Source organism: Rousettus aegyptiacus, unplaced genomic scaffold (assembly GCF_014176215.1).
Source record: "Rousettus aegyptiacus isolate mRouAeg1 unplaced genomic scaffold, mRouAeg1.p scaffold_m13_p_12, whole genome shotgun sequence".
NCBI lineage: Eukaryota > Metazoa > Chordata > Mammalia > Chiroptera > Pteropodidae > Rousettus > Rousettus aegyptiacus.
Genome location: NW_023416287.1, coordinates 4,520,697 through 4,530,216, shown reverse-complemented (window position 1 = coordinate 4,530,216; position 9,520 = coordinate 4,520,697). Strand labels below are relative to the sequence as shown.

The window sequence follows — 9,520 nt, the reverse complement described above, 5'->3', positions numbered from 1 at the left end:
ACCACCCATTAGTGAAATGTTCACTGGCATGGGGCTTAAAAGCCGGTCCGTGTCGCCCCCGCGTCTTGGTTTTAATGAGTGAAGGTCTTCGACCCAGTGGGCCGCGGGCCCCAGCACAGCGTGTCCTGACCGCGGGCCAGGCTCCGCTCCGTCGTCTCCCCTCCGATGAGATGGGAACATGATTTTCTTAGGGATGCCGGCCGATCTGACGTCGTAAAATCTGGACCGTGGATATGACGTCTCTTTAAAATTTGAATGAGTTATCAACAAGGAAAACTCAGAAAATTCCATACGTATTTTGACTTATCCTAAAGAATCAGTTCCCACAGTACTGCGGGTATACTGTGGCGAGGCAGCGGATTATTGCACTGAGTAGGAACTACCTTCTGTATACAGGAGAGGGAGCGGCAGGTTTCCATGGCCTCTGCTAGACTCGGGGTCCTGGAGAGCCTGCCACACAGAGACGGGGTGTTTTAACCGCCTGACCACCTCCCTAGCAAATGCCATGAAACAGACAAGCCGCACCGTGGACTTCGGGTCCGGGGGAAATACCAACTAGAATAGAATTTTGAGATATTTCCTTCCATCTAAAAAGACTGGCTGTACACGCGCGCGCGCACACACACACGTCTGCTGGCAAACAATAGAATACTAAATTGACAGAACAGCAAAGTCTCGGTGACTCCGATGAAGACGGTTTCCATGCATTGTCTCCATGGTGACGCCTGTGTTTTTAAGGAGAAAATTAATACACCTAAGAGAAAAAGGAAAAAAAAAAAAAAACGCATACTCATTAAAGGAAAGATTAAGAGGTTTTGTCGGGTTTCGTTTTGCAGCAGATCCCGCTCTTCCGTAATGCTGCTCTAAACCTTCACGTCCCCTTTGAAAACGCCAACAAAATCCGTTCCTTTGTCCCGGGACTTCACAGCTACTTCGCGTACATCCAGCTTCCGGTGCCATTGAGATGCTCACTCTGTTTCACCTTCGTTAGTAGTGGCCGGAGGTCCCAACGGGCCTTGCTGGGAGCTGTCGCTTGTTAGTATTCTTCAGTTCAGAAAATTACCTTTTTTTCTCTCCTCATTTTGAGTTGAAAGTCTAAAAAATGAGTTACATAATAATGCCAGAAAGCACACTACGATTCCTTACATTTAGCAGGTGGCATTTTTGAAGTTCCCAGAATAATACTGTTTCATGTTACTCCTCAATGTATATATATATATTTTTTTTTTAAATTGAATCTATTAATCTGTCGCTTATTAGCTTTCATGAAAATGGGACTGTTTTTCAAAAATTGCTTACTAGTTACCCGTAAGTCAGGAGTTTTTATCTTTTCTTTTCCCAAGCTATCGATGCGTAATCCTTCTTGTCATTTTCCTCGGGTTCCATGATTTTTATAGCTCAACATTTATGAGCCGTTTCAAGTCGAGTTTCTAAAAAATGCAGTACGCATTACTCAATATGTTCCCCGGATACGAACAAGTCCTAAAATATAGACACGAATCTACCACCATGTCACCTTGAACAAGCCTGATCCCATCTGATCTCAGAAGCTAAGCAGGATTGGGCCTGATTAGCATTTGGATGGGAGACCACCTAGGAAGACCAGGTGCTGTAGGCATAAAAAAAAAAAAAAAATTAAAAAAAAAACAATAAGGGATTGTAAATGGACAAGGTCCATGCAATCTGTGAGGTCAACAAAGGGTTGCCTCACCTAAAATAAACAAACAAACAAATAAATATAGGTACGAAGTTTCACTTTGGTTAAATCCCCAAAGTTCATGTTCTTAAAAATATTAATCAAGAAGTTTTACATAAGCACTCACCATAAATAAATAAATAAATAAATAAATAAATAAATAAATAAATAAAAGAAGTAAAATAGATATGCCAAGTGTTTTTTTCATGAGAACAGATTTACATTAAAATGTAAGTGCCTCTCGCAGGAAATTTCCCATTGGAGAGCTGCTCCTTTGTGGCATTATGATATCCCACAGATTATTCCCTGCTCTCAAAAATCTGTGTCCATTTGTAAAAACAGGAAAAGAAAAAGTGTTCTTTGAACAGGGGACTTTCTGGAGCTCGAGTTTTGTTAAGCTGTGCCCGCCGCCTCTCACAGGATAATGATGTGCGCTTAAGCCATTAGCTTTATAGACTCCCACCAAACACCTTCTGAGACAGAAGCCCTCGTTTTTCATGTGGCCTTTGTGGTGTTGTGCTGACATTCTTATGCAGAATGTTCGTTAAAAGCATTGTCACGCATTTCCAGGGGACCTTAACAGATAATAAGTCCAGACCGTCTTGCTACTATTCTCATGAATAAATGCCAGTGTCTGACCTTATCTTTTGGCTCCGCCTGGCAGTATCTTCTCCAAACCTCTGCACTCTGGGTATTGTCAAGGAAAAAGGCTGCAAGGTTTTATTAGTTAGAGAATTATTCCATCTTCCTCAGACCTTTTCTAGGATGACTAATTCCACATGGGGATAAAAAAAAAAGGCTGGTAAAAACAGGTCACTCCATAATGTAGTTTTGTTTTGTTTTGTTTTGTTTTCTGGAGAGAAACCAGAAAACAAATTGGGGACACTGTAAATCCTGATCCAGACATAAGTCAGTAAGAGGATGCTGTTAAAAGAGGCCGACCTAGGTTATAAATGATCGCCCGAAACGGATGTGGAAATGTCATTATGGGAAGAGCCATCACCCATAGGCTGTAGAAGTTCTGTTATCTCTTTACGACGTAGATACGTAAAGTTTGCCAAATGCTTTCTGCCACTCTGAATATGAACATATTATTCATGATAGTTAAAGTTCTACTGTTTGTGAATGATTTGCATACTAAAAATAATGTTACTTTTAGGAATTTGTTAATGTCATCTTTCATGTACATCCAAGGAATAAATGAATGAATGAATGAATGCAATCATAAATGACAACTATCTCTTTTAGGCAGGTTTGATTGTGCTAGTAGACTCCACCTTCTAAGGGTGCCCTGCTATGTGCACTGCGAACAGAGTGAGGTCAGCTCACCTTAGCTGGTGGTCGTATCTAACTCTTCCTTAAAACGGTGTCATTATTATTTATAAGTCTTCAACTTATACATATTGAATGCTCGATAGTGTGTATCAATTTATAATACATAACCACACTAGCAATTTAAGTTGTGTGGGCATTAACTGTCAAATGCTATAGGTCTTCACCACAATTAGGTATTCCTAAACAGGGTGGTTTAGAATTGTTATTGTTACCATCTCTTGTTCTTGTCTGCTCTGGATCCTTCCTTCATGCATGCTCCTTCGTCACTCCGTGTGGTCCCAGCGATGCCCACAGGAGGTGGTCAATGAGCTACCGGTTATCATAGGACCGCATATTTTGGGGCACGTAACCCAAGCCAGGCCAGTCTGTCTGTATCCAGAACATTCCAAACTGGCATCTGAGAGTACCGTCTCAGTAGATCTTGCATCATGGGGACTAAGCATGTGTTCGGGGTTACCGAGGTCATCTTTTCTGATAATGGAGAGAGCTTCTCATTAGGAGGGAACAGAGCCAGCTGACCCAGAGAAGCGGACTAAGAGACTGAGGTGAAGAAATATAAACCTGAGATATTAGAAGTGATCGTGCTCCAAGCAGACTCCCCAGTTACGTGATGTGCTAAGTCCCAGTTTTTGCTAAAAAGAGTGAGTTTAGTTTTTGTCACTTGCAACCCAGAGGGAGCCGACCATGAGAACACACTGCACATTACCGAGAGGGTCTGAAGAGACACTTTCGTCCCTCTGTTCCACAGTCTGATGAGTTTTACCCCACTCCTTTACGTGATAAGCAAAAACATGTTGCTTAGGCAACCGGTTTTCCGTCCTTCACCTTGCAAAATTCACTCTTCGTATGAGTTATTTTGCATTAATTATCTTAGGTTTCTAGAACTGTCTTTATCTCACTAAGAAAATATGTCTCATAATATACATATGAGATATAGATAATATATGTCTCTTTTATATACATATGTATGTTATACATGTATGTTACTTATAACGTTTATGTTTAAAATGTAGTTATTTTCATCACAAATTTAAAGTTTAGATACAACCTCATTAGAGTAGGGGGGTCTCAGTTTGAGGAGCCTGGAATTTGGGGGAAAAAAGTCTGAGTACATGGTTCAAGCACAGTGTTCCAAAGGCTAGTTCTTGAAGTGGCAGCATTAGCGTAATTTTGAAAACTTACTTAAAATACAGGTTTCTAGAAACTGTCTGCTAGGCACTATAATTTAGTAGGTCTGGATTAGATTCTAGAACTCCATACGATTTTTTTCAAGCTTTCTAGTTTATTTAAAGTGTATCCTTCCTTACCTTTCGAGGTAAAGAAAGTAAATAATCATTAGGTCAGTTAATTGAGCCTATGGAAGAAAAGTATAATGAGTAAGAATTAAACATGAGCAAAAAACAAATTAGGATTGATTCATGGATAGGAAAATTCACCGTGTTGAGATTATATCTTTCGTCCGCAGCAACTCCTGGGGTGGGAAGTGGTTCGGGTTAGTTACAAAGGCAATTTGAGGTAACGTAATGTCGCGGCAAGATGCTAGGTCAAGAGATGGGCATTGGTCTAGCTTCAGACAAGCCCTGTGACTCTGAATAAGCCACTTTATATCTCTGAACCTCAGTTTCTCCTCAGAGAGCCCCGTGATGATAATAGGTCTTTCACGGTATTTTTATGGGGTCAAAAAAAAAATCATGCGATTTAATTTGCTTTGAAAACTAAAAATAAGATATACATTTAGGTTCTTACTACTAAGCAGTAGCTGGTTATGAGAACTGCTTGGTGTTCAGACTGAGGGAAAGTAGGGGAACAAGGCACCTTACTTTCTGTTTAGGGCAATATTGCCGTTGGAGAGTTTATTTATTTGAGGTCATGATCCCTTTGGGAATATGACAGCAGGTGGATCCCTTTTCTGCACATTGCCCATACGCATAAAAAAAAAAATGAAACTCTTGGATGACAATTTTTGGTTGCTATGGACTAAATTAGGAGCCCTGACTTTTCATTTAACTTGCTACTTTGTGAAATTTTCTCTCCATTGCTCGAATGTGAGCTCTACGAGTTTGTAGACTTTGACATTCTCACTGTCTCGTCAGCAGCAACAGAAACAATACCACAGTAGGTTCCAGAGTCGGTGTCGGACCCATGACTGGGTTCCAGTGTACACAGGGACAGACCTGCACTTCATGGAACCGAGGAGATAAATAACACATCATCCCAATGACAGAGCATGGGTGGAGGGAAGGGGCAGGCCGATGAGCGCGTAACTGGTAGAAAGTATCTATCAGGCATGTTCCAGAATTAAGCATGTTGCACTTCAGAACTACCACAGTGGAAGTGACTGGGAGGTGACCTTTGAGCAAAGCCTGGATCTCATACGCAGATCACGTCAGGGAGTGAGCTCAAGCATTATAGAATGGCTGGAGAAAAGTGTAGAAAAAAATGAAGTTGAAAACCAGGTGCTTTTTAGTTAAGTTTTGCCAACTCGCCTGCTTTGTTGAACCTTCCTGATGTTTTTAAAATGAGAAATTTTACTTAAAACCTAAGTCGCTGCCTTCTCTCAAAGACTAAGACGTGGCAGCTCTGAGCCCCCCACTGGGGCGGAGCGATGGCCGCCCTGCGACGAGGTTTACTCTGTGCTCTTGGCCACAGTGTCTCGCCGACCTCTGCCACCCGTCACTCATTCACAGAACAGCCTGGTCTATTCAGCCACTGTTTGTGTACGCTGGTTCAGGAAGTCTCGGAGCAGAGGTCCCCAACCTTGCTGGCTCCAGGGACCGGTGCTCCTATGAGAGACTAATGTCCGCTGATCTAAGGCGGAGCTGAGGGGGTGATGCCGGCTCTGGGGAGCAGCTGCTCATACAGACGAAGCTTTGCTCGCTGCCCCGCCACGGGCCAGGAGTTGGGGACCCCTGTCCTTGAGCGCATCAGACATTATACGCCACATCTTACGAAAGGCTCATCATGTATGGAATGACTCCTGTGGTGGAAAAATAATTAATAGATAGACTCACTGTTGGAAACTTGCTGTTGAAGACCAATAATGCTGAAGTAGATGAATTCAGAACAATGAATCTAACAAATAACATGCCGAAAAAATAGTCATACATAATTAGTATGAATGATTATGAATTGAATGGTGGTGATTGAAGTGGACATGACCATTTTGGGTAAATACATAACAAAGGGGTTGCTGCCAATTATGGAGAGGTGACTGCATAAAATCAGGTGTTTTTTTGTTTGTTTGTTTTAGGAGTTTTAATCCTTCAATTCAATGATTTATGCATCAGTCATGGACCCACAATTTCTAATGTGTCAATCATGTTAATTGACTCCCTCTATCCCTCTTCCCACCCCCCCCAAAAAAAAAAAAATATATATATATATATATACATATATATATATATATATATATATATATATATATATATATATATATATATATATATTGCTGGTGATGCCATAGCCTGGCCCCAAGCAAGAGAACAGACAAAACATAGGAGAAAGATTAAAAACCTCAGCAGCCAGGGCTGGAGGAAGAGAAAGTAATTTGCTTTGACCCAGGCAATAAATCTGCCGGGCAGTAATGACCATCTCTTGACACAGGTAGTGACAGTGATCAAGTGCATTGTCTCAGGCTGTTCTCCCCACTCCCCTGGACCACGGAGCCTCTCCTGATTGTTCGAGTCACTATTTATGAGTGAGCGTCGGAAAGCGGAGGTAAAGGGGTGATAAAGGTACAATGGCCTCTTTAAGGTAATGCGAGGCCCGATTGAAATCATCACAGACGCCGTTCTGTTTATGTCATTGCTTTGTACCTGGGGACATGTCCCCAGAACTTGATATTCAGACGGTTTCAAAGTTCTCATTGGAACAATGGAAAATAAAAACAGACCAAGAGGTTTTGCCCAGTGGGCAGTCAGCCAAGTGGGTGCGGCCACGGGGAAGTGATTCGTTTTCTTCATTTGGATCTTTTAGGGCAAAGTTTTAAACATAAGGTAAAGCAGATTTATTTCCCTCCCACCCCGATTTATCATAATACGTTTTCTTTATATAACTTGTTGGGTGCAGTCTCTGATTTTTTTGCCCAGTTGCATTTATTTACCTCGTCACTTAAACTTAGCACGACAGATTCAGCATGGGGGGGGGGAATTATGTTAATGAGAATAAGCATGTTTCCAGGTCCAAAAGCCAGAACTTCCAGGGCAGTGATAAAGGAACTCGGACGCTTTTCAGAATAGAGGATTTGGAAGAACAAACTGAACCGTGCCATAAAGAGATTTTTTTTTTTAATCCAGAATGTGTGACATTCTTCAAAATGGCTAGCCTGATTTCTTCAAAAAGCCAGTGTCATGGGGAGAAACAAACATGGGGCTGTTGTGACTGAGCTGGAAGAGCGTCTAAGAGACGTAATGACCAAGTGTGATGCATCGGTCTCGAATGGATCCCGGTTTGGAAACATTATCTATTAAAGACATTTTGGAGACAACTGGAAAAAAAATTTATTAATTATTTCATATGTCTGAAAGGACATTTCCACGCCATGTAAGATATGCCTATCCTCTAGTTTAAGAAACAAAGCACTACTAATAGAGCAATCCCTCAGCGTCCGTGAGGCTACGGTCCCAGGTGTACCCCCCGCCCCAAGATACCAAAACCGTGGGAGCTCAAGTCCCTTCTGTAAAATGGCGCAGTGTTTACGGATGGCCCACGCGCATCCTCCCAAACACTCCACTTGTCATACCTGGTACAACGTAAGCACCAAATAAATAGTCATCGTCCCCTATTATTTAGGGAATAATGACAAGAAAAATAATGTGTGTGTGTTCGGTGGGGACGCAGCCATCACAGGCCTAACTGACTACACGGCACGCATCGGCAACAGCGAAACGTTTAAAAACAGCGTTTGGTGGGAGGTCGGATGAAGCCGTGGGTTCAGAGAGCAGCCGGAGCCCCGCCCCCACACGCCCCCACGGCCCTCACAGATGCCCGTCCGTCTTTCTCTCCGTGAACATCACGAATTTTGTGATTCATCATCTTTTTGTTTTCCATCTACTTATACACGTGTATGTAGTCTTATACAACATGTTGATTAGTTTCGAAGATTTTAGAATTTCCGTAAGTAGGATTATGTGTAATGTATTCTTCAACTGCTTTTGTCCCCTCACGGAGCGTCACACATTACAGATTCCTCTATGTGAATGAGGAAGTGTCTGGCCCAGGGATTGGCACGCTGCAAGCCCGCGGGCCGGATCTAGCCGCCATCTCTATTTTATTTCATTTTTTTTTATAGCTAGCTAGTTAAAAACATTCTTCCTCTTTATATTTTAAATGGTTCTATTTTAAATAGTTACATAAATACAACAGTTATACAAGTGCCTACATAATACTATACAAGTACCTACGTAATACCCTGGATTTGGCCCCTTGACCTGTGAAGTCTAAAACATTTACTTTCTGACACTTCAAGAAACGGTGCTCTGACCTATGCTCCAAGCCATTAATTTCATTGTCAGAGTTGTTGTTGTTGTTGTTTTGTTGTTTGTGAAATATCTGGCCTCGAGCTGAAGGTCATTTGGATTTTTCTGTTTGTTTTCTATTGTAAACACTATCATACAAACCCTCTCGAGCCGGTCCTTCGGCATACAAATCTCTCCACAGTGTTTGTCAGACTGCAAGTTACGGCCATGGTCAGGTATATCAGCCAGTGCCGTATTGTTTACCAAAATGATTGTGCCAATTTGTGGCCCCACCAGCAGTGCCACAGTAAACAGTCTGTCCCCCCTACCCCCATTTCTCTTCCCAAACTTTGCCTTATGTAGCTCCCTATTTGGGTGTACAGAAACCAAGATAAAATCTCTAATAACTCTGTCCTCAGACATCACACACAAACATAATTTGAAAAAATAAGCCTTCTAAGAGGCTATCATGGTTCCTGAGAGAGGCAGTTGTATTAACCTATAATAGCATCTTATTAATTCATCTGAAGATGATTTTATCAAAATTGTGAAAATATATTGAATTTTCTATTCTTGATATATATTTATGTATTCATGATATTCGACTATTAGTAATAGCTTTGTTGGTGTATGTAGTTAAAAATCAAAAGAACATCTTCTAATTATTGGCCAGTTTATATACAATTTCAAGTTACAAAATGACGTTTCAATAGAGAGCAAGTAATAAAGTGTCTGTGCCGGATGAAAAGTGATTTTTGTGTGTCTCAAAATGTCCAAGGAGACAAGATGCTCTGACAACTGGGTTACAGCCTCCAAAGACTGTTTTGTTCATTGAGTTGATTTCAGGGACCACATTCTCGCTTTTAGAGAAATTGCACTTCATTGTGGAAATGTGAGCCCATCCATCTTGGGCAATGGTGCTTATGTAGATGGCTCTATTTAGAAATACTGTTATAAAGCTACCCCAAGAAGTTCCATTCCCCTCCCCAACCGGCGTGTCTTGGAATTATTTTCCTCGCAGATCAATGGAACA

General features: G+C 41.6%; 1 pseudogene; it reads left to right on the top strand.

The window, feature by feature from the left end:
* The first annotated feature begins 1,499 nt into the window (after window positions 1-1,499).
* LOC118610502 lies at window positions 1,500-1,618 on the top strand (annotated as a pseudogene).
* The last annotated feature ends 7,902 nt before the right edge of the window (window positions 1,619-9,520 follow it).